A 20,845-nucleotide genomic window follows, 5' to 3' on the forward strand; every position below is an offset into this window, starting at 1 on the left:
TTAAATCCATCTTTTAAACTTTTATTGATTGTTTGTGGATTTCACATCCTGTGCTCTGATCCCATTTATCCCCCTTCCCCTCGAATCCACTCTCTGCCTTTACAACCCCTCCCCCAAAACAAAACCAAATTTGCAAGAAAAACCAAAATCAAACAAAACAAAGAAACAAAACAAAACAGAGAAACAAAGACAAAAACAAATCAAAACAACAACGAGAGAGAGGAGAGGGAGAGAGAGACAGAGAGAGAGGGAGACAGACAGAGAGAGAGAGAGAGAGAGAGAGAGAGAGAGAGAGAGAGAGAGAGAGAGAGAGAGAGAGAGAGAGAGAAAGAGAAGAATCCTGATGTAGAAGTTTTGTACGGCCCTGGGTCCCACAGTTTACCCTTTAGTCCATTTATCTTTACTTGCAAGGGTTCATTGCCAAGAGTCATTGGTCTGGCTTAAGGCCTCTGGCTTCTGCTGTGTCACTGATAACGGAGTCTCACTGAGACTCCTCTTGGACATCCTGTTGTCCTGTGTCATGGAGATCCTGCTGTTTTGGATCTGTGGGTTCCTCCCCTGCACATGCTCCAACAGTTCACAGATGGGGTGGATGCTGGGGCGGGCTGACTCATAGCCCCGGTTCTGGCCTGGGTGGTGGCTGGGTTGCTCAGCCTGCCAGCTTTCCCTCTTTGTCACTACCCCGGCGAGCTCTCCGGCACTGCTCAGCTAACTCACCCAATGCAGCCTGCAGCAGGGAACGGCCAGTTCTTTTGCTCTCAGGTCCTCAGATCCGGCTCACCCACACTCAGACCACCAGGGCCAGCTCTGCTGTTATGCCCAGGCCAGGTACAGGGCCCTCTCTCCTGAGGGGGCATACGAGGGCGAGGGCGGCAGGCAGGGCCAGCTCTCCTACTCTGACACCCTTAAGGCTGGCTCAGCTGAGTCCTCACAGCAGGGCCAGCTCCCCAGGTGGGTTGCAGAGCCTGATCTCCTGTGTGCTGCAGCCAGTGAGGGTCAGGGCTGGCTCTCCCACGCTGTGACCCCTGGGCCAGCTCCCTCAACTGCCTTTGGTGATGATGGGTGTGTGTCGGGGGGGGGGCATCTTTCTTTCACCTATGACGCCACGTGGCAGACAAGGAGGGGTGGAGTCAGCTCTCCCCATACTCTCAGGGTTGGCTCACCTGTGTCCCCTACCGTAGGGTCAGCTCTAGTGTGCTGCCCAGGTGAGGTGCACACCCATGATGAAGGGTGGCGCCATCCCTCCTGACTGCTGTAGCAGGACCATGGACCCAGTTGTGGTCCTCAGCAGCAGGCACGCCTGAATCTTTAAAGACACATTTTACATGGTGGTGGGGTTTCACCGGTGGATTCCCACGAGTTCCTCCCCCTTCCTGCAACCATTTAGATCCCACGATTTAAGAACTCAGCAACTCAAGGACTGTAACAGACAGTGTCTTCCAATAACTGTATTTCTATATACATTAGCCACTTACCCTTTGTAAGCTTGGGAATTATTAGGGCCTGCAATTGACTATATTAACCCAAACCATCATCATTTCCTTCAGCATAAATAAAATTAAGCCGCTAGCAGGAGGCCAAAGGCCCAGCAGCCGTTCCAGTACAATTTGAATGGATGCAGATGAAATTACAGAGTCACATCTTATCCATTGGATGCTGTCCCAGTTATGAGTATAGTCACCTCAGAGAGTTCAGGGACAGCGGAGGAGGAGGAGGGTGAGTACTTTGAGGGAATGCATGGTCCTCTGTGGGACAGGCTTGCTTTTGCTCTAAGTAATGCTCCCCAAGCAGGATCTGAGCTCTCTGCAGACTTTCCCACCGGTGCAGCTTGGGTGGGGGTGGGAAGCAGCAGAGGCAGAAAATGGCTGATTCGGATGCTTCAATTATGTCGGGGCTAGAAACGGAATTGAAATGACCCAGATGGTTAGCCTAATGAAGCTGATACAAAATTTATGCCCCAAGAAGTCAGAACCATACTCCTCTCCCTGTGTGAGTGTGGAAGTGTGCATGACCGATTTTGTGGCTGAAGAGGATGGGGATGAGTCAGCAGGGCCTAGGTGGATGTGTACTGGAAAGAATCACATCCAACCTGAGCCTTTCTCTTCTGTGCTTTCGCCTCTGGTGAAAATTCGCCTCTCAGTTTCTCCAATACAGAAAATCCCTTCCCTGTGGCTTTGTAAACAGATCGTATGGCCCGGGAGAGAACTCTCCTTCACGATAAGGCAACAGAGGCAGATCAAGCAGAGCAGGGGGCACGGGTGCTGGTGTTCCAGGGTTCTGGTCTGAAACTTGATCTTGAGTGAGAAGCACACTTCACTCACTACACAGTCTCTTGCCTACGGACCACAATTGCCAGCAGGGACCGAGCTATGACCAGCACCACAGCTGCTGGGGTTTAAAACAGCATGATCTCTTAATTAAAGGACTTAATATATGCAAATCTGGAGACCAGTGCTGGGTGCATGGTACATACCGATTAACAGTCAGCTGTCTCTCCATTATCCATTCAGCACATTCGCTGCTCTTCACGGTGCCTCCACCTCAAAGGCAACGCTTTAGCAAACTCAGAGGGCCATGGAGTTTTAGTGGGGTGGGAAAGGAGACAGTCTTGAGAATAGATTATGACAACGTGCCATCTTAGGTAATTGAGAAGGGGCCTTAGTTTTCTCATGCGATGCTGTAGAGGGTTCCCTGGAATCCTTCTGTCAGTAGACATAAAATGTGTCTCCACAGTCTACTGCGATTGTCATCACTGGAAAAATGTGTATCCACAGTCTACTTCGGTTGTCAATCACCACTGGAGTGTGGTCATCAACATAAGAGGCAGTTTACATTCGTCACCCTGGCTGATCCTCACAGGCTATGTTTAAATTTGGCTTTGGTGGAATTCATAACACCTAAGAAATTTGTAAAAAAAACCAGCATTTACATCCCCTTATTGAGTGACTCATGTGGACATGTTGTTGTCTATGTACCATGGGCATACTGGGGGATGTATTACCACTATCCTGATCTGTTGCTGAGCCAGCTGGGGCTCGAAGATGTTCATTGATTGTCAGGATCATATAGCCAGGGAGCATAGAAATGAGGACAAACTCTTTGTGTTCAAGCTCTCACTACTGAAATAGGGCTGCCTTGTGAGACAGACTTGCTATTAAGCTCTATTGGTTCTAATCCTACTTGAATGAGTCCAAGATGCACTTGCTTGATAGTAAATCCTATTGGTACTATTTAAGAGCTAAGGGAGTAGAATGTGTCCTAGGGAAAACAATACTTCAGAAGCGCAGCTTGCCATATGTGCCGAGCAGGAGAAATTAAATGAGGAGAAACCAAATTGATGAGGGCTTTCAAAGATACAGGGGTATAAACAATCTAAATTAAAGACATGATGTGATTTTGGCCACATCGTGTGTCTATGTGCTGAGGGAGTGAGGGAGATTTAAGTAGACTGAGCTCTTGTCTGATAAGAGGAAGAAGCAGTTAGAAGCTCCCATGGCTTTGCTGTTTGAGGTGTGTTGTGGTGTTGAGTGGCAGGGTGGGGGGGGGAGTGGTGACCATTCTCCCTCTGTTACTGGAAACTTGCAGTGTACTCTCTCCTTAGACTTACGCCTGGGGAGAGATCAGCGTGGGAAGTCTATCAGGAACAGGGGTGGCGGTAATGGTGGCTGGATTTGTCCCTTTAGTTGCAGTATGAATTTCCTGGCTGATATTCAGCTCCATGGCCGTCTGCTGATGAATTGCTTTATAATGGAACTATATGTCTTGCGGGCTAGACAGCACACAGGAGCTCCGGCACAGCCTTGCTTCACACTGCGAAGCTCCCAGCAAGTTGTTCCACCTTACCTAACCCTGCAGACAGCAGGGAGCCCCTACTCCCAGGGATCTTGGAAGGAATGGCCAATAAACATGAATGTAAGTGTAACACAAATGCAAGCAAATGGCCTTAATCCCTGGTGGACAGTGGCACGCCTACCCAGGCTACTTAATCTCTTTTAGTTCGACAGACCCAGGGCCTCAGGACAGGTGTTCAGGTGGAAACACAGCTGAACAACAAAGTGATCATGTCAGGGGGGTCTCACTTCAGGAAGCATAGACAAATGAAGGGAACCAGGATTGAATAAGCATCACTATCCCGGTCTTCAGGGCTCTGGCAACTGCAGCAGATGACACGTGGTCCAGTGCCCTGTTCTTGCAACCTCCCTCTCAGATGGCAAATCCGGGTAGCCTTTACATTTCTAAGTAAATTTGATTCTGCAAGAAATAATCGAGCTGGAAATGCAAATTAGAGTGGTTGTTTTAGCTCAGTCGGATTAGGACAGATCTGTGAAGCTTCTGGCTGCCCTCAGCTCCAAAATGGGTCTGAGAGCTGCTGGAAATTGTGGAAGTATACAGCAGAAGCCAGGCAGCCCCGTTTGCTGCAGGGGGATTTGGGGTTATGGCCTCTGCCTTACATCAGTCCTGTGCCATAGTGGCTTTGGGCAGCTAGGCAGGCTTGTGTGATTTTATATTTATACTGACTGAAAAGAAGCCTTCTTTAGTGGGATGCTAGTCTATCAGTCCTTGGCATACAAAAGCGAGACTGCAGCCCAAATGCATTCCTCCCTCTCCTCCTTCTTTGCCTTTTACAACAGGTCTCATTCACTTTTAAAATAGAGTTGGAATTACCTATAAGATACGAAGTTAACTGATTTAAAATTAGGATGAAGAACAACGTTATTCTTGTATTGAAGATGAACTGCTGGCCTGATCCCCAAAGCCAGAGTGTAGCTGCTTCAGGAAGCAGCCTTGGCCTGGTTTCCATGACACCGCACTCCCGGTATTTTGTCTATTTCCTTGCCTGTTTCTTTCAGTTTCTTTGTGCAGGTTTCTGCTGGATCTCTAAATTTTGGATGGGTTGTGTCAGTGCCTGGTCTTTTACTCTCTTCATTTTGAGCCGCCTCTCATCAAATATTGGGAGGTCATTAAATATTGATCTCTTCAACTTATATGTTGACCCCTGACACTACCTTGATCTTTTGGACTGATATGTCCAACTGTGGACCAATATTGCATCAGGGTTTTCAAGTAGGCACATCCCAAAATGCACTCCTGAGTTCTCTGCTCAACCTTACTTTCTTCCAGCCTCTCCTGCCATCCTTCATGACAATGCCTCCCAACTGGTTGTTCTTGACAGATACTTAGGGTTTTTCCAATTTCTCATTTTCCTTCATGTTCTTTGCCCCACCCATAGACAAGCCCAGAATTGTCCAAATCAGACTTATCTTTTATTTGAATTGTGTGATAGTCACTTCATGTGTGGCATCTCTGACCCAGTCTAGCCTCTGATAAGATGCTTAATTTTTCTATTTTTTATTTAAATTAGAAACTAGCTTGTTTTACATGTCAATCCCAGTTCCCTCTCCCTCCCCTCCTCCTCCACTCCCACTGAACCCCTTCCCATCCCCTTTCTGCTCCCCAGGGAGGGTGAGGCCTTCCATGGGGGATCTTTAAAGTCTGTCTCATCATTTGGAGCAGAGCCTAGGCCCTCCCTCATGTGTCTAGACTGAGAGAGTATCCCTCTATGTGGAATGGGCTCCCAAAGTCCATTCGTATACTAGGGATAAATACTGATCCACTGCCAGAGGCCCCATAGAATGCCCAGGCCTCCTAACTGACACCCACATCCAGGGGGTCTGGATCAGTACTATGCTGGTTTCCCAGCTATCAGTCTGGGGTCCATGAGCTCCCCCTTGTTCAGAAAGATGCTTACTTTTGACACATGTTGTTTCATACAGGATTAATGATGGAAGAAGAACTTGAATCTAGTTCTTCATGGTGCTAAAAACAGTTAAAACATGTGTGTTTTTAATTACCTCATCTAATTATTCAAATTAGAAAGGGTTTAATTTAAGACTCTTCTAATCATGGCTAATAATGCTAGTCATGCCATATGCTGGAACCGGTTCCACTAGCCTTACATAATTTAGATTAATGACTCTTATAACTCATTGAGCCACACACTTCAGGTAGTTTTCCATCACTATAAAGAAATACCCAAGATAATCAACATATAAAGAGAAGAGTTTTGTTCTGGCCCATGGTTTGGAGGTTCAGGTCATCATCAAGATGGCTCTGTTGCTTAGTCTGTGGAGAGACAGTACTTCATTTTGGGAATGTGTGAAGTAGCAAAGTTGTTTACCTCATGGTCAAAGGGTAAAAAGGGAGAGAGTAGAGGGCTGAGGTCTGTAATGAGTCACACTGTTGTCAATGGGTTCTAAAAATCATACAACAGACAAGCTTCTGGGCAAGCCTGAGGGATCTTGCAGATTAATTAGCTTAACCCATCATCATTGGGGCATTCAGGATCCAAGCCAGGCGTTTACTAATGCTTTTTAAACTTGAGGAAGCTGAGGCAGAGCTGCTTTGTAGATCACCCTAGGTCACACAGCCCTTAGACAGCCCAGAGACAGATTCAAACCCAGCCTCTGAACCCCTGCTGTCTTATACTAAGCTCCTTCAGGAGCCATGGGCTGTTTTTCTATGACCCATTCTGTCTGTCCGGGGCATTTATCTTTCTTTTGGGATGGCAGTTCTTTTATGTGCTTAATGAATTTACCATGACAATAAAATCATCTCTTATCTTTCCCATTGTATCTCAGGTAGAGCTCAGAGAATTACAAAGGCATTTAGATTTCTTGTGCATGCACTCTATTTGGGGCACAGAGTTTTTGAATTCTTGGACATATTTATCCCAGGGGCCAGCTAAAAATGAACTCCCAAATTGTCTCAAATATTTTGTATTTGGAAGCATTTTTCCCCAAAGACTCTACCCTGAGTTCTGCTATGGGAAGCAACAAATCCTATTGGGTCCCAAAGGGGTCGTTTGCAGTTTGAGAAACAGCCAGGCTCTCTCTTGTGCACCTGTGCTGTGTTGCATAGATTTATTTAGTTGGCAAAGTCTTCAAAAAGGATTAGTGATACGAAAGTAAGTTTTGAAGAGCTGAAAGAATTCAGAATATTGAAAAGATATTTCACCCATGCCAGCTCCACATTGTATAAAGCAAAAGAAAGACAAGGGCTTTGCCATTTAATTTAACAATTGTGATTCTAATCTTTGTCTCTTTGTGCCTCCCAACGAAGTTCTATATATTCCTCCTGGATAATCTGTTATGTACCATCATCACCTAGACACACCGTTCTGTTTCCTTTCACTCACTGACAGCCTCCTCACCTCCTTCATCTTTGTGAATAACTTCCTTGATAAGGAACTCATTATCATTATTGATTAAACTTTGCCACCTCAGTTTCATGCTGCAAAAACTTGGCTCATTTTAATCTGTCTCAAGGCCATGTTTTATCCTTACCGTGTGTTTTAACTCATCCCCAGGTTGTGTTTACCTGGTGCTAATGCAAAGATTGAGGGCTCTCTGGGGGCTCTTTGTGACTGACACAAAAAGTGTCTGGAAATGTATGGATAAGCCCCAAGACCTGCAAACAGAATACAGCGACAGTTTCTCGGTGACTGTTGTGTTCAAACTAGACTCACAAACTAAGGCAGGGGATACATCTGTGTAGTAAAACCTTTGATCTACTTACATGAATTGATGCCAGGGAGAGATTTTTTTCCCCATTACTTCAGTCTTGAATTTTCCATATTCTATTCTTCCTGTGGTGATCTCCTGACCTCTACAAATATCAACTTTGTTAGATTTCAGTGAGTTCAAATTTCCTCACCCCGCTCCCCCCCCCTCTTTCTGATGGGGTCTTCCTGATTAATTCAGGCTGGGCTAAAATTCAAGACTAGTCTTCCTGTCTTAGACTTCTGAATGCTGGGATAACAGGCATGTACACCCAAGCCCTGTTTATTGCATGCTTTGAGTAGGACGTTATTGTTGGTAATGTTTTGTTTAAAATTAGTTTCCCAGGTGTAGGAATGTGCAAGAATAAAGCAGCAAAATCCTGTGCACCGTTCCCACCATTGCCTGCCTATTGCATTTCTGTGTCTAATTGAAATGGCATCTCTCCCTCGCTGAGTTCTTGCTCCTTCTGTACCCGCTAAGAACACGGAGATCAGAACTGGAACCCATTGTCTGCCTGCCTGGAGACTGAGGAGGCATGGGAACTGGCTAGAGGCGGGGTCATCATTGGAAGAAAGGGAGGAGTCTCTATAGCCCTGTGCCTCAGCTATGCCTCTCTACTTCCATAGAACTCTTGAAACGGTGCTCCAGCTACACTGGCTGCCTCTGGGCTCTTCAGGATGCCCCACTTTTCAAGAAAGATCTCATCGGCTTCTGTTTGCAGGCTGCTGACAAACAGCAGAGTTTCTCTTTAATGGCTCGTAAGCGATGCCAAAAGTCCAGTCAATTGGCAGCACACCCCTTTGGGACACCATGTGGAACTGTGCAGCAGGGTTCTGAATGCTGTGAAGGGCTGCAGACCTGTCTGAGTGTGTTTCTGAGGTCTCCCCATCAACCCACAGGTCACCCTGGCCAGCACATTATCGGTGAAATGGCCGGCTGCCAGACCTCTCAGCAGAGTGCGTCGGCCTTGACCAGGGCAGCGCTTGGCACTCTTGCCTGGCCTGGGAGGGAAAATGAGTAATGTGATTTGAATTGGCAAAAAGTCATGATTTTCACTTTTAAAAGGGATCTTTTATTCTTGAGCAGAAGCCAATTGAAATGCCTGAGCCTGGGCCTTTCCATGTGGGCAAGAACAATGAGCTCAATTTCCAGCAGAAACCGGGGAGAGGGAGAAGCACTGGCAGCTGACGTGATGAGGTGTTTAGGGCAAAGTTTGAAATTAGATATCATGGCTTAAGTAGTGCTGTGATTCCAGCACCTTCTCCCCCTCCCCGCCCCCCGACGTCTCCAGACTCGCATTAAAGAAATGAAACAGAACGAAGGCTTCCTGACCACAAAATGGAAGACCATCTTTTCCTCACCCAGGAAGATGCTCTCTGCAGTTTGAACCATTGCCTTCTGGTTCCTACAGAGATACAGAAGAGAAGTCAGGCTGTCTGGAGCGGAATATAGATGTGCAGGGGCTAAGACACCACGGCCGGCTCATAGCATTATCAGCTGCGTTTTACCCTGTTATCCCCAAGGAGCAGAATGGAGGCAGGAAGCTTTCGATTTAAGAATTAGAGAAATCGGGAGAAGGAAATCCAGTGGGGTAGACCGCTCATTGCCTTGTGGAGGCAGAAGAAGAGTGTGTCTGTAAACGTGAAGAGCAGATTATGTATCCATTTGGCTTTGGAATCCCAGGGCGTGGCAGAAGGGATGGTGGTGTTACGAGAGGAAGCAGCCCTCGGCACAGCTGGTCACACTCTGCCAAGCAGCAGCAGGTCATTGCTTTCCTGGAAAAGGCAGGATCTGGGGAATGGGTACATTCTTTCTCTTCTCTCTCTTTTTTTTTAAGGGAAAACAACCTTTCTACCCACACCTCTTAACACATTGTGGTTGAGTAGGAGTTCCTAGATCTCCTAGGATCCACCCATTGCTGTTCTGCAATGATGACTAAGTCCTAGAGTGAGGTGTCAACTCCCCCCCCCCCCATCCCCGCCATGTCTCTGAAAGTCTCTGTGTCTGGATTTCCCTACTCTGTGTTCCACAGTTTCCTGGATTTCAGTGTAAAATGAATTCATCTGGATAAAGAGAATTCACTGGTATTTCATTTTCTGGCAATGATGGCTGACTAGCAGACATAAACTAACCTGTGCTTTCTGAAGAACTTGTTAAGTGCTCTGCCTCTTCACTGTGGACATTTTAAGTAAAAAGTACTAAAAATGGATCCCTCCCTTTAAGCAGTGAAGGAATTTGGATATTGTCTGAGTATGGAAAAGGGCTGACCATCCCAGTGCTGAGAGGTCGGGAGCCACACCATCAGGGAAGGGAGCCTTATGGCAGGAGTTTGTGTGTGAACCATGACATGATTCTAATTTTAGGTGCAATGTCTAGCTACTGACTCACATTCCTGGGACAGGGAATCAGAGGGTTCCAACTTGGACCAGGGAGTCCCTTGAGGTTGACTGTGAGGTAACTTGAGGGAGTCACATGATTTAGATACTGCCATTGTTCAACCTCCCCACGGGTGTGGGCAGTCATACAGAGAGTGGAAACCTTTTGAGACAGAAAGTCCCTTAAGAGTCTATTGCACCAGACTGGTCTTTATGTATAAGGGAAGCAATTTGTTATTTTAAATCCCAGCAGACACTAGGTGCTGCTGAAACCTGTGAAAGTGGCAGATTTTTTGGGGGGGGGATAGACGAGATACTTGGCTATAAGAAACAGGTTTTAAAAGAAGGTTTGGGAAACCTAAGAATGAGAAAAAGAACCAAACTGCCTTTGTGACAAAAACACAAATTGGGAGGTAGCTGATGACTGGACTGGGGAAAATTCAAGCTCTAATGAGGAAGCCAAGAATGCATGAGAGTGCTGGTGCAGTGAGTTTTTATTTTTATTTTACTGTGTGGTGTGGTGAACACAACCCTCCCATCCTACCCAAGGCTTGTGAACACAACCCTTCCATCCCTGCCCAAGGCTTGTGAACACAACCCTCCCATCCTACCCAAGGCTTGTGAACACAACCCTTCCATCCCTGCCCAAGGCTTGTGAACATAACCCTCCCATCCTACCCAAGGCTTGTGAACATAACCCTCCCATCCTACCCAAGGCTTGTGAACACAACCCTTCCATCCTACCCAAGGCTTGTGAACATAACCCTCCCATCCTACCCAAGGCTTGTGAACATAACCCTTCCATCCCTCCCCAAAGCTGGTGAACACAACCCTTCTATCCCTCCCCAAAGCTTGTGAACACAACCCTTCCATCCTATCCAAGGCTTGTGAACATAACCCTTCCATCCCTCCCCAAAGCTGGTGAACACAACCCTTCCATCTCTCCCCAAAGCTTGTGAACATAACCCTCCCATCCTATCCAAGGCTTGTGAACATAACCCTCCCATCCTACCCAAGGCTTGTGAACACAACCCTTCCATCCCTCCCCAAAGCTTGTGAACACAACCCTTCCATCCCTCCCCAAAGCTGGTGAACATAACCCTCCCATTCTCCCCAAAGCTTGTGAACATAACCCTCCCATCCTCCCCAAAGCTTGGGAACATAACCCTTCCATCCCTCCCCAAAGCTTGGGAACATAACCCTTCCATCCCTCCCCAAAGCTTGGGAACATAACCCTTCCATTCCTCCCCAAAGCTTAGCTGATATCTGGCAGATGCTTCACTTCAGCTTGTCGCTTTCTCAAGCAGAGGAGTTGATAGTTATATTAGTCAGCTTTCTGTACTGTACAAAATACCTGAGACAATCAACTTATAAAGAAGATAATGTTCCTTAGGCTCACAGGTTTCAGTTTAGGCATGACTGGTCCATATTGCTTTGGGCTGGCACAGCAGGCAATACAGGACAAAACTGCTCACCTGAAGGCTGAGGCATGAAGACAGAGGGAGTCAGGTCACAGTTAGCCCCTTTGAGAACATGTCCCCAGTAACTTAGAACTTCCCACTGAACTTAAGATCTACTGCTTTCCAGCAGCATCAGACCGTCACCTGGGTGGTGATGGGGACATTCCAGATCCCTACTGTAACCATAAATGCAGTAATAAAGGATGTAAGTGAAGGGACTCTTCGGCACAACTGATGGAGCTCACAGGGCCCAGTGCCAGAGACAATTAGTAGGAGTAATCACCTTTCTGAGGAGTCCCGAGACAGGCTGGCAGAGGGGCAGCCTGCTTTCCTCTGGGGTGGGCGGATGGCGTGGTTAGAATAAAACATTTGAATCCCCAAAGGGAGGCAATGTTTAGGTGAATTTAGGCAGAGACGATCAAAGAACTATGCATTTCTTTTTTCTTTCAAGCATGTGTAGATTAATTGTGCAAAGTAATGAGTATCATGTCATTTTCACCTGTACTCTTAATATCCCTTGGTCCTATCCACCGCCTGACTTACCCCTTCTTATCCCTCCTCCTCTCTTTCCCTTTCCATACCTCCAATAGCCCCCGTTATACTTTTGCGTTCCTCTACCTTCCAATCCCCTAATCCCACATACGAAAGAAAACATGTGGTCATTTGTCTAAATCTGGTTCACTTCACTTAACAAGATGAGTTTCAGCTCCTGCAAATAGCATGATGTCATTTTTTCTTTATGGCTGAATAACACTCTTGTATACATATATCACATTCTTTATCCTTTGGTGGACACCTAGGCGTTCCATAACTTGGCTACTGTGAATAGTGTTACAATAAGCAGGAATGTACAAGTGTTTCTCCTATATGCTGACTTTGTTATGCATGTGTGGTATAATTGGGATCACACAGATTTCTACTTCTAGGTTTTTTTAGGAATCACCATACTGATTACTGTAGTGACAGATCTAGTTCATACCCTACCAGTCATGTATAAAAGTTTCTTTAAGAACCATCAGGTTATTGAAAAATACAAATGTGGAGGAAATTTTAGCTGGCCATTTAAAGGTTTCATGTTGAAACTGAACTATTGCAGTGCTGAGGTAGTGCTGGTGCTGTCAAGGCTTCAAAATACAGATCTGATTTCCCTGTGTGCGGAGAACTTACACAGTGATCTACCAACCCGTAGCTTGTACTGCATCACCTCAGACCGAAGGATCCCTTTACGGTGAAGGAGACAGGCACATGAGCATGGGACTGAATTATCCTTTAACTTGCCACACCACGCAGAATATCCCTGTCCGATGCAGGGATGGACTGGACCTGTGGGCAGTCAACTCAGGCTCTAGCTTGAAGGTGAAGCCCTTGTAGTTTGTCCTGTTTGTGGCATTGTTAGTCACTTAGTAGACACACACCTTCAGAGGGAGACTCCTTAACATCTTTTCATAGTGGCTTTTCTTTTAGTTTCCGCTCAAATTTCATGTTGCAAACTGAGTGCTCCCAGAGGCATTCCTGTTTATTATTTTAATCTTTCAAACATGGGCTCCATGACCTTAAACTGAGCATGCCCTGGAAAGGCCTCTTAAGTAAACACACTTAGAATGCACCTTGGCTCCTTGAATATAGCTCTCATTTGTTAGTGGACTGTGTTGCTCTAGAACGGACCTGTGGGCTAGTCTCACCTGCTGTGGCTTATCAAGGTTTCCCACTGTTTTATATCTTGCTCGTGCTGAGTTTTGGCTTTGTTCTTAGCAAGATGTGAACCCATTGTGTTGGGTTATGCCATGTGCCATATGTTAATGACTGATCTTGGAAACAGAAATACCCTTGCTTACAGAAACTCCTAGTGACTCTATTAAACCCTCTTCTTCCACACACACTTCTCCTTTTTAGCAGGCCATTTAATGAAAGCTGGTGGGTTACAGGGGAGAGATTATATCACACAGCAAACAATCTTAAATCACATTTCTGAATTGTTCCACAAAGTTATTTGGGCTATTTAACCACCTTGGGATTTTTCAACCGCCACAACATTTTACAAAGATTTTTGTTAGCCCGCTATCCATCTGGCTGTCTCCTGTAACTCCCTTCTCATTTCTTTGCTTCACCCTTTCCTCCTTAATGAACCCAGAGGCTAGATCCTTCTCTACTATGCTGAGGATAAGTTTTCCTGAAGAACTTTCCCCTAAATACTTAGGAGTTAAACCAGGCTGTGGTTTGTTTGTGATAGTATTTCATTACGCAGGCCCCTCTCTGGTTTTTTAACCACAGGGTCTAACTACATTGCCTAGGCTGACTTTGAACACTGTCCTCCTGTCTCCATCCCAATTGCATCAATTATAAGCATGTACCATGCCCAGCCACAACAAAAGATCATTTGTTCTCCCAGCTTCTGTAAATTTACATACTGATCATTTCCATCAGAAGACACAGAAAAACTTCTTTCTGCTCTAGCGACCACCTGGTCACGGTCACTATGGACTTGACAGTTTAGGAGACCAGTAGAAGAGAGTCAATGTATTGACAGGGATCACCACTCAGTAAGATGAGGCTGAGTGACTACTCCACGGCAGCCACCTGAAGGATAACATACATATGCAGAGCACGCCCAGGGCATCAATTGACACTCCACTGCTCAATGTTAATTGTGCAGTGACAGTTACACAAGCACAGTGACCCCGATTGAAAAGGGGCTTGTGCGGGTGTTCAGCTCCCTGGAGGATGAAGGTCTAGTTTGTTTTGAGAAATAAGTTTTTTAGGTTACACAGTGAGATGAATTCTTAGATATCAAGTTGACCCTGGGTGCTACCCAACACCAACTTTATTCTATTGTAAATTTCCCCCAGGAAAGAAGAGCAATTCTTTCCCGGTGGGGCAAAAATGTTCCTGATGCAAGATGCAAGCGGAGCACAGGCCGGCGCAAAGGCTGGATTCGGTGAGCATCCGAATTTTATTTTAAGGGAAAGACTTGGGTTGCCTGGCAGCTAGGAAGCATGGCTGGCTCCTCTGGCTTGTCTGCACCCGAGCTTGTCTCTGAGCAAGCAGGGTGCTCTTTTACCCAGCGTCACTGTGACGTCCTTGCTCAGTGACTAGTCTGTGTAGGCACGCAAGGGCTAAGGCTCTTTGTTTGGGTTCAGACCACTTTAGAATAGAGTTAGCTGCCTGGATGCTCTGGGCCTCCGTCTCTCCTCTTTCCTACTTCTCCCATTTCTTCAGCGGTAATATTTCCTACTCTACTCTTCAGTAAGCATCCTCCCCCCTGAATCTCAGCCAGACCGTATGCTTCCTTAGGAGGCTGACGCGGGCCTGGCTTGATTTCAGGACTGTACACAGCTCAACCATGGAGACTGAATGCCGCCAATCACAGCAAGCTGCGCATGAGCACAGCTGGCTCCTGGAAGCAGAGGGACTGATTTTAGTTTCAGATATTTGACATTAATAAGAATTAGCATCAGTGAGGGGCAGGGGAGGAGGAGAGGGAGAGGGAACTGGGATTGACATGTAAAACAAGTTTGTTTCTAATTTAAATAAAAAATCACCCTAAAAATATAAGGGGAGTTTGAGTATTTGCTTCTGGCCTCTTGTTTCTACTTGCCATTTATTAGCATATTATGTGATCAAATGGGGTATAGAGAGGATCTGATTGGTGAGACTAAAAGCCACCCTTTCTGTTTAGAAGGAACTTCCCATGTTTCCTACTTGAACAGTGGATTGCCATGTTCAGGATACATGGTGTCCTTGGTCCTGTCAGTATAATAGGGTAGAGATCCTTCCAAAGAGCCAGGCATGGGAAGAGCATTAGAGTGCTTCTCTAAATGATCTTGGAATCTTTCTCTTCTGTAGAGAAAAGCCTTTTCCTTGCCAGCCGCTTTGGTTTTTCCCCCACCAGTTGCCTGGGCTCTGCCGAGTTGTGGTCCCCAAATAACACACAAGACGCTGTATTAATTATGAAGCTGTTGGCCTTGCTTGTTTCTTACTGGCTAGCTCTGACTTAAGTATTTAACCCATCTAAGTATTTCTCTTACCAGACGGACATCTTACTTCTCTGGGGGCTACATGATGAGTCCCTGTGTTTCTCCTACCCAGAGTCCTCCTGGACTCCTAGTCCCACCTATCTTGCTTCCTATTGGCCAACAGTGCTTTATTGACATATACACAGGACTTCCCCATCACTCTTCAATAAAAGCAAGCAAGCAAGCAAGCAAGCAACAAGCAAACCCAAACCTTTCTCCATGCAGCACATTCATGTTCCAGCACAGTGCTGCATCTACTAGCAGATTTTTCTGGACTAAAAAGTTCTTGTTTGGATATCAGCTCAGCTCTTCACTGAGTAGCCTATTTACTACTAAATTACCTTTTAGGCAACATGTTTAAATGTCCCTAGTCAGTGGGAGTTTTGTGATGAGTAAATCAATAATGGAATTATGCTACACCTAGCATCTAGCTGGCCCTCAACAAGTCACAGAGGTGGTCGGTCATCATAGTTTTGATTTTCATTTCTTGCCAGCTTTCCGTCAAGGAAACTGTTTTTCATTTTAATTATATTGGAATGGCAAGCCTTTGACACTTTCTTCAAGTGAGAGTTTTGCTTTGCAAACAGTCAGCCACTGTTTTCTGTCTCTGTACTCCGAGGTCTGTAGTCAGTGTTTTTCAATTTCTAGGGGTTAAATGAGGACATTAAACTATTGTTAGCATAGCGTATAGTTCCAGGCTGGCTGGTTCTATTTGGTTAAGTGCTTTGCAGTCCATTTTATTTGTTAATCCCAACACAGCCCTATGAGGTACATGATTGCATTTATTTTTACTCCATAGATAGTTTTTAATTAGCTTAAAAGAGTTCCTGTAACCTCTGGAAGGTTAGTGCTGGTACTTAAATTAAATTCCTTCAAGTCCTAAAGTTTTACCTGGTCCTCAGAGCCCTGCTATTTCCTTTGATTTCTGTGTTTTGACAAGGTTATAGATGTAAGTTATTGTTCGAAATGAAAGAGCAAAGAAATCTATATGACTTTTTAATGAGAGCAGTTAAATCAAGCAAGACCCTACCAGCTCAGGCTTAGATTACATTGATTTATTCTTTTCAGTTTTGGTTTCTAAATACCACTTTCTTGAATTTTTACCCATGTTTCACATTTCCCCTCTACAAATCCATTAAGCATCAGACCCCTTAAATAGTTTTAATTTCACTTCCTTCGAATCGACTTCTCACCAAGAGTCACAGAATTGTTTTCTTGGTGAGCTCTTTCTCTTCTGCTTTTGCGACAGCATAAAAGTAGGTGCTGTTCCCCTGGACGGGATGAAAACGCGCGACTCTCAGAGGGAGCGCACTGAGAGCTGCTGCTAATAATGTAACGCTATGCAATTTCAAGGTCTTACAGCAAAGAAGCGCAGGAGACAGGGATTGGGGACGAAGGCTTACAAGTATGAAGCAAGATGCGTGAGAGCCAGGTTTATAAAAGGCAGCAACCGTTGTCCCGCTCTGTCTATTCTTCAGTCCCGAGATACAGGACTTTTACCAGCATCCATTTTTTCCGAGTCTGTCCAAATAAGCAGGGCGGGTGCCACTTCCTGATTGCTTCCAGAGTGACTGGAACTCATCATCAGTTCTTGTGGGCTGCCTTTGACTAATCTTTTCCTGTGCAGCAATGCACCTCGTCGTTTAAAGGCTCGGTTAGACAATTCCTTCATGATTTCATCTGGGTCAGGAAGGATACGTTTACCTGGGGATGTCAAGTTCCCCTGAAATTGCAGGCAGGCTGTCCTCTGAGGCTGTGGTGACATTTGAAAGCTCCCACGGAAGGAAGAAGATAAAGAGCATGGGATTTGGAGCCTCACACCTAGTTAGTTTCAAACCCATCACATCTGCCATATCTTGCCAGAGTCCCACCCACATCTTCGTATCAGAAGGAAAGGTTTCTTGGGACCCTGATAGAAACTACTTCTGTAGTTTATCCGCAGGTCTCAAGACTTCATGCCGTGCTACAGAGGACCTCTGCCTCCATGACGTCTCAGAGGCTCCAATTTATTCTAGGTTCAGTTCATATGCCAGTATTTCATTCTAGGAGCAGCTTCATCAGGGAAATACATACATACTCTTTCCAAGAGACAAACACCTGCCCCATCTTTTCTCATCCAAAGTACAAGGTTTGGGCAGACACAGGCTCTCTGTTGAAGTGTTCCTGCTCAGAGACGGGGCAAAGGAGAAAGTCAGTAGTACACCATGCAAATACTTGGCAAGGTCAAGTTGACTGCAACATTGTTCAGTTGGCTAAAACCAGCCCAGGCGTCCATCAGTGTATGAATGGATAAAGAAAATGTGGTACACGCACACAATGGTCTATTGTTTAGCGGTGAAGAAGTGTCCATGACTATTGGGAAAAATGTATTGAACTGGAGGTTGAAATGATGTGTGGACCCAGAGAGACCATCGCTACATGTTCTCTTTCATATGTAGAAGGTATAGTATGTCTACCTGAGTGTAAAATAGTAATCATAGAAGTAGAGAAGGCGGGGTAGATGAAGGGGATGCATATTTAATCAGTGCACGTGTATGCATGTGTAGAAACATATAGACCTTCATTAATATGTAAAATTAATACAAATCAATAAAGGCAGAATGAAATAAGGCTGGATGTGGTAGTATGTGTCCACAGTCCTAGCACTTGGCAGCCTGAGGGAAACCCCACCTCAAAAGCAGCAACAACACAAAAGCAAAACAAAATGGATATAAATGAAGAGATTTTCACACACTCATATACATACATATCTATATTTATCTATTTGTCTACCTGTCTATCTGTAGTTTTTGAGGCAGAGTGTCACTTTGTAGTCCAGACGGGCTTCAGATTTTGTTGTGATCTCACCTCAGCCTCCAGAGCGCTGGCAGGTGTATACCATCATGCCTAGCAATAAATGTCTTTGAAGTATACTGGTCATTCATTTTACAACCAGAGCAAAATAGGATAGTCAAGTTGATAAAATATTTAAAATGAAATCTCATTTATTTATGAAGTAGAATTTTTTCTCAATCTCGTTGATTTTGCTTAATATGATCTCCAGTTTCATCCATTTTATATAAAGTCATTTCATTTTTATTTATGTCTGAATACAACACACTAGTGTGTGTGTGTGTGTGTGTGTGTGTGTGTGTGTGAGTGATATTTTCTTTAGCCATCAGTGGGTCACAATACAAGCAGACCCTTATTAGCATAGCGCAGGGCCCCAGAGAGAGGGACCTCTCCCTCCATTTCTAAGGTCCATATGCTGTCTGTGAACATGGGCATGTGCTATCCCTTAGAGAAACAAGTGGCTCTTGCCTTATTATTTTGTATTGATTGCCTGATAATAGCTTATGCTGAATGACTTTAATAATTTACATGATATCTTAGTAAGTTATATTAGTTATATCTCAATAAAAAAGAATAATTCAACTCCAATGATGTAGGATTGTTTTGTTTTTAATAATAATAATAATAATAATAATAATAATAATAATAAAACTTACCAAGTTGTACTGGGAGTGAAAGACGCTCAAGGTACTAACAAGGAGGGTTAAGATAGGCTTAAGGCGTTGGAAAACCAGCATTGCCAGCCCCCCCCCTCGGTGTGGGCCCCCTTATGATGACCCAGGCCTGCCTTGCCTGGGTGTCTGGCCTTAGCCTCCACAACAGAGACTGGTCCATTGTTCTGAGTGGACCTGCAGAGAAGAGAGAACATGAGTCAGTAAGAACTGGAACTTTGGAGAAGGAAACACGGAGATTAGAGAATGCATAGGACACAACTGTTACCGAAAAGGCTGCTCTGTGGGGCCTGCAGAGGAAATTCCCCTACTGCTTTTCTTCCCGCTGCCAGCTTCCAGTCTTGTACCATTAAAATACATTGACTGGGCCTCTCTGATTGCTACGCAGGACTCAGCTGCCCAGGCTGGGACCATCACAAGCGAACTCACGGCAACAGGTGAGTTTTATATAGGGGGAGGGCAGAACAAAACAAGAAGCAGGTGAGAAAGAGTCTCCCTAAAATGTTCTCAGATCTAGAATTGCTGGGCTCGATGAAGGTTTAGTCATTCTCTCCTCTGAGATGTGAGCAAATGAGGCACACAGCATTTCTGGACTTGAAGTTTGCTTCCTATGGCAAGATGCTTCCCACTTGACCAGGAAGTAGAAGGACCAGAAATGGGTCAGGACACGCTGTACCAGAGGCACAAGCCTGTTGTGTCTGCTGGCACAAAGCCCACTCCCATGAACAGCTGAAGGCCTCGGTGTGGGCTGCAGTCGGTTCGTGGTGTCTCTGAAGGCCTCGGTGTGGGCTGCAGTCGGTTCGTGGTGTCTCTGGCCGGTGTTCATGCATGGGTGAGGCACAGCTGACTGAGAGGAAAGTCAGCTGAAACCCAGGGGAATCCGTCAGACTGATGGGAAATTAACTGAATGGGTGTTTCAGCACACTGCCTGACCAGATGGGCATATCAAAATGTTCAAAGAAGCGTTTGTGAGAGACGTGATTGAGAACAATTGTTTTGTGATATGCAAAATGCAAAAGGTGTGTGTGTGTGTGTGTGTATGTGTGTGTATGTGTGTGTATGTGTGTGTGTATGTGTGTGTGTATGTGTGTGTATGTGTGTGTGTATGTGTGTGTATGTGTGTGTATGTGTGTGTGTATGTGTGTGTGTGTGTGTGTATTGGGGGTGGAGAGAGGCAGAGACAGAGAGAGGGAGGGAGGGAGGGGGGTGGAGAGAGACAGAGAGAGAGAGACAGAGAGAGAGACAGAGAGAGAGACAGAGAGATGGAGGAAGGCAGACTAATACTCCTGAATGCAATATGCACAGAGAGCATGAGTCCAGTTTTCTCTGAGAATAAGTGATGGCCTGAAGAAGCCTATAGGGAGAGAATTCTATATTCATAGCAATTTTCGCCACATGTTTGAGGGACATTTTTCTTCCTTGTGCAGCCCCTCTATCAATATCTCATCAACTCTCCAATCCTACAAGAGAGCAGGCGCAGAGGACAGGCAATTTGAGGCCGGATCTGCACGTGAGGGAATTTGAGATAGATCCGATGCTGACCCTAACTTGAATTTCACCACAACTTTCCGTCTCTGGGTGCAGTGCTGAGGAGGCTGCCTGCTCTCCTCATGCTTGCACCACGCCTGCCCTTTCGATGTGAACACGCATGCCTATCACAGCCTTCCAAGGCAATTCGCCACGAGCGACCCCCGTTTCAGAGCAATGTTTGTGTAGAGCTTGTTTACCTGGGCAAAGTTTTTTTTAATAATTCATAGAGGATTTCTAGTAACCGAGAAAGAGCAGTGAAGAATGAATAGCCAGACTCTATTTCCTAAAGGCTATTTATGAAGAGGCATAAGGAGCAACTGCAATTTGGAATCAAATGAACGTCATTTTGTAATTCTGCCACCTGGCTATGTGATGTAAGGCAAATTTGGGAAAGGCTTTCTCCTT

The 20,845-nt window shown here is 45.5% G+C and overlaps 1 long non-coding RNA gene across 1 annotated transcript; it reads left to right on the top strand.

Annotated features, from left to right (window-relative positions):
- The first annotated feature begins 690 nt into the window (after positions 1 to 690).
- On the top strand, positions 691 to 14,879 carry LOC121142235. Its single transcript, XR_005879217.1, has 4 exons — positions 691 to 828; positions 1,548 to 1,716; positions 14,241 to 14,329; positions 14,716 to 14,879. It is a non-coding gene; the product is annotated as an uncharacterized LOC121142235 (long non-coding RNA).
- The last annotated feature ends 5,966 nt before the right edge of the window (positions 14,880 to 20,845 follow it).

The sequence above is a fragment of the Mesocricetus auratus genome, unplaced genomic scaffold (genome assembly GCF_017639785.1).
Source record: "Mesocricetus auratus isolate SY011 unplaced genomic scaffold, BCM_Maur_2.0 Super-Scaffold_100009, whole genome shotgun sequence".
In the NCBI taxonomy this organism is placed as follows: Eukaryota; Metazoa; Chordata; class Mammalia; order Rodentia; family Cricetidae; genus Mesocricetus; species Mesocricetus auratus.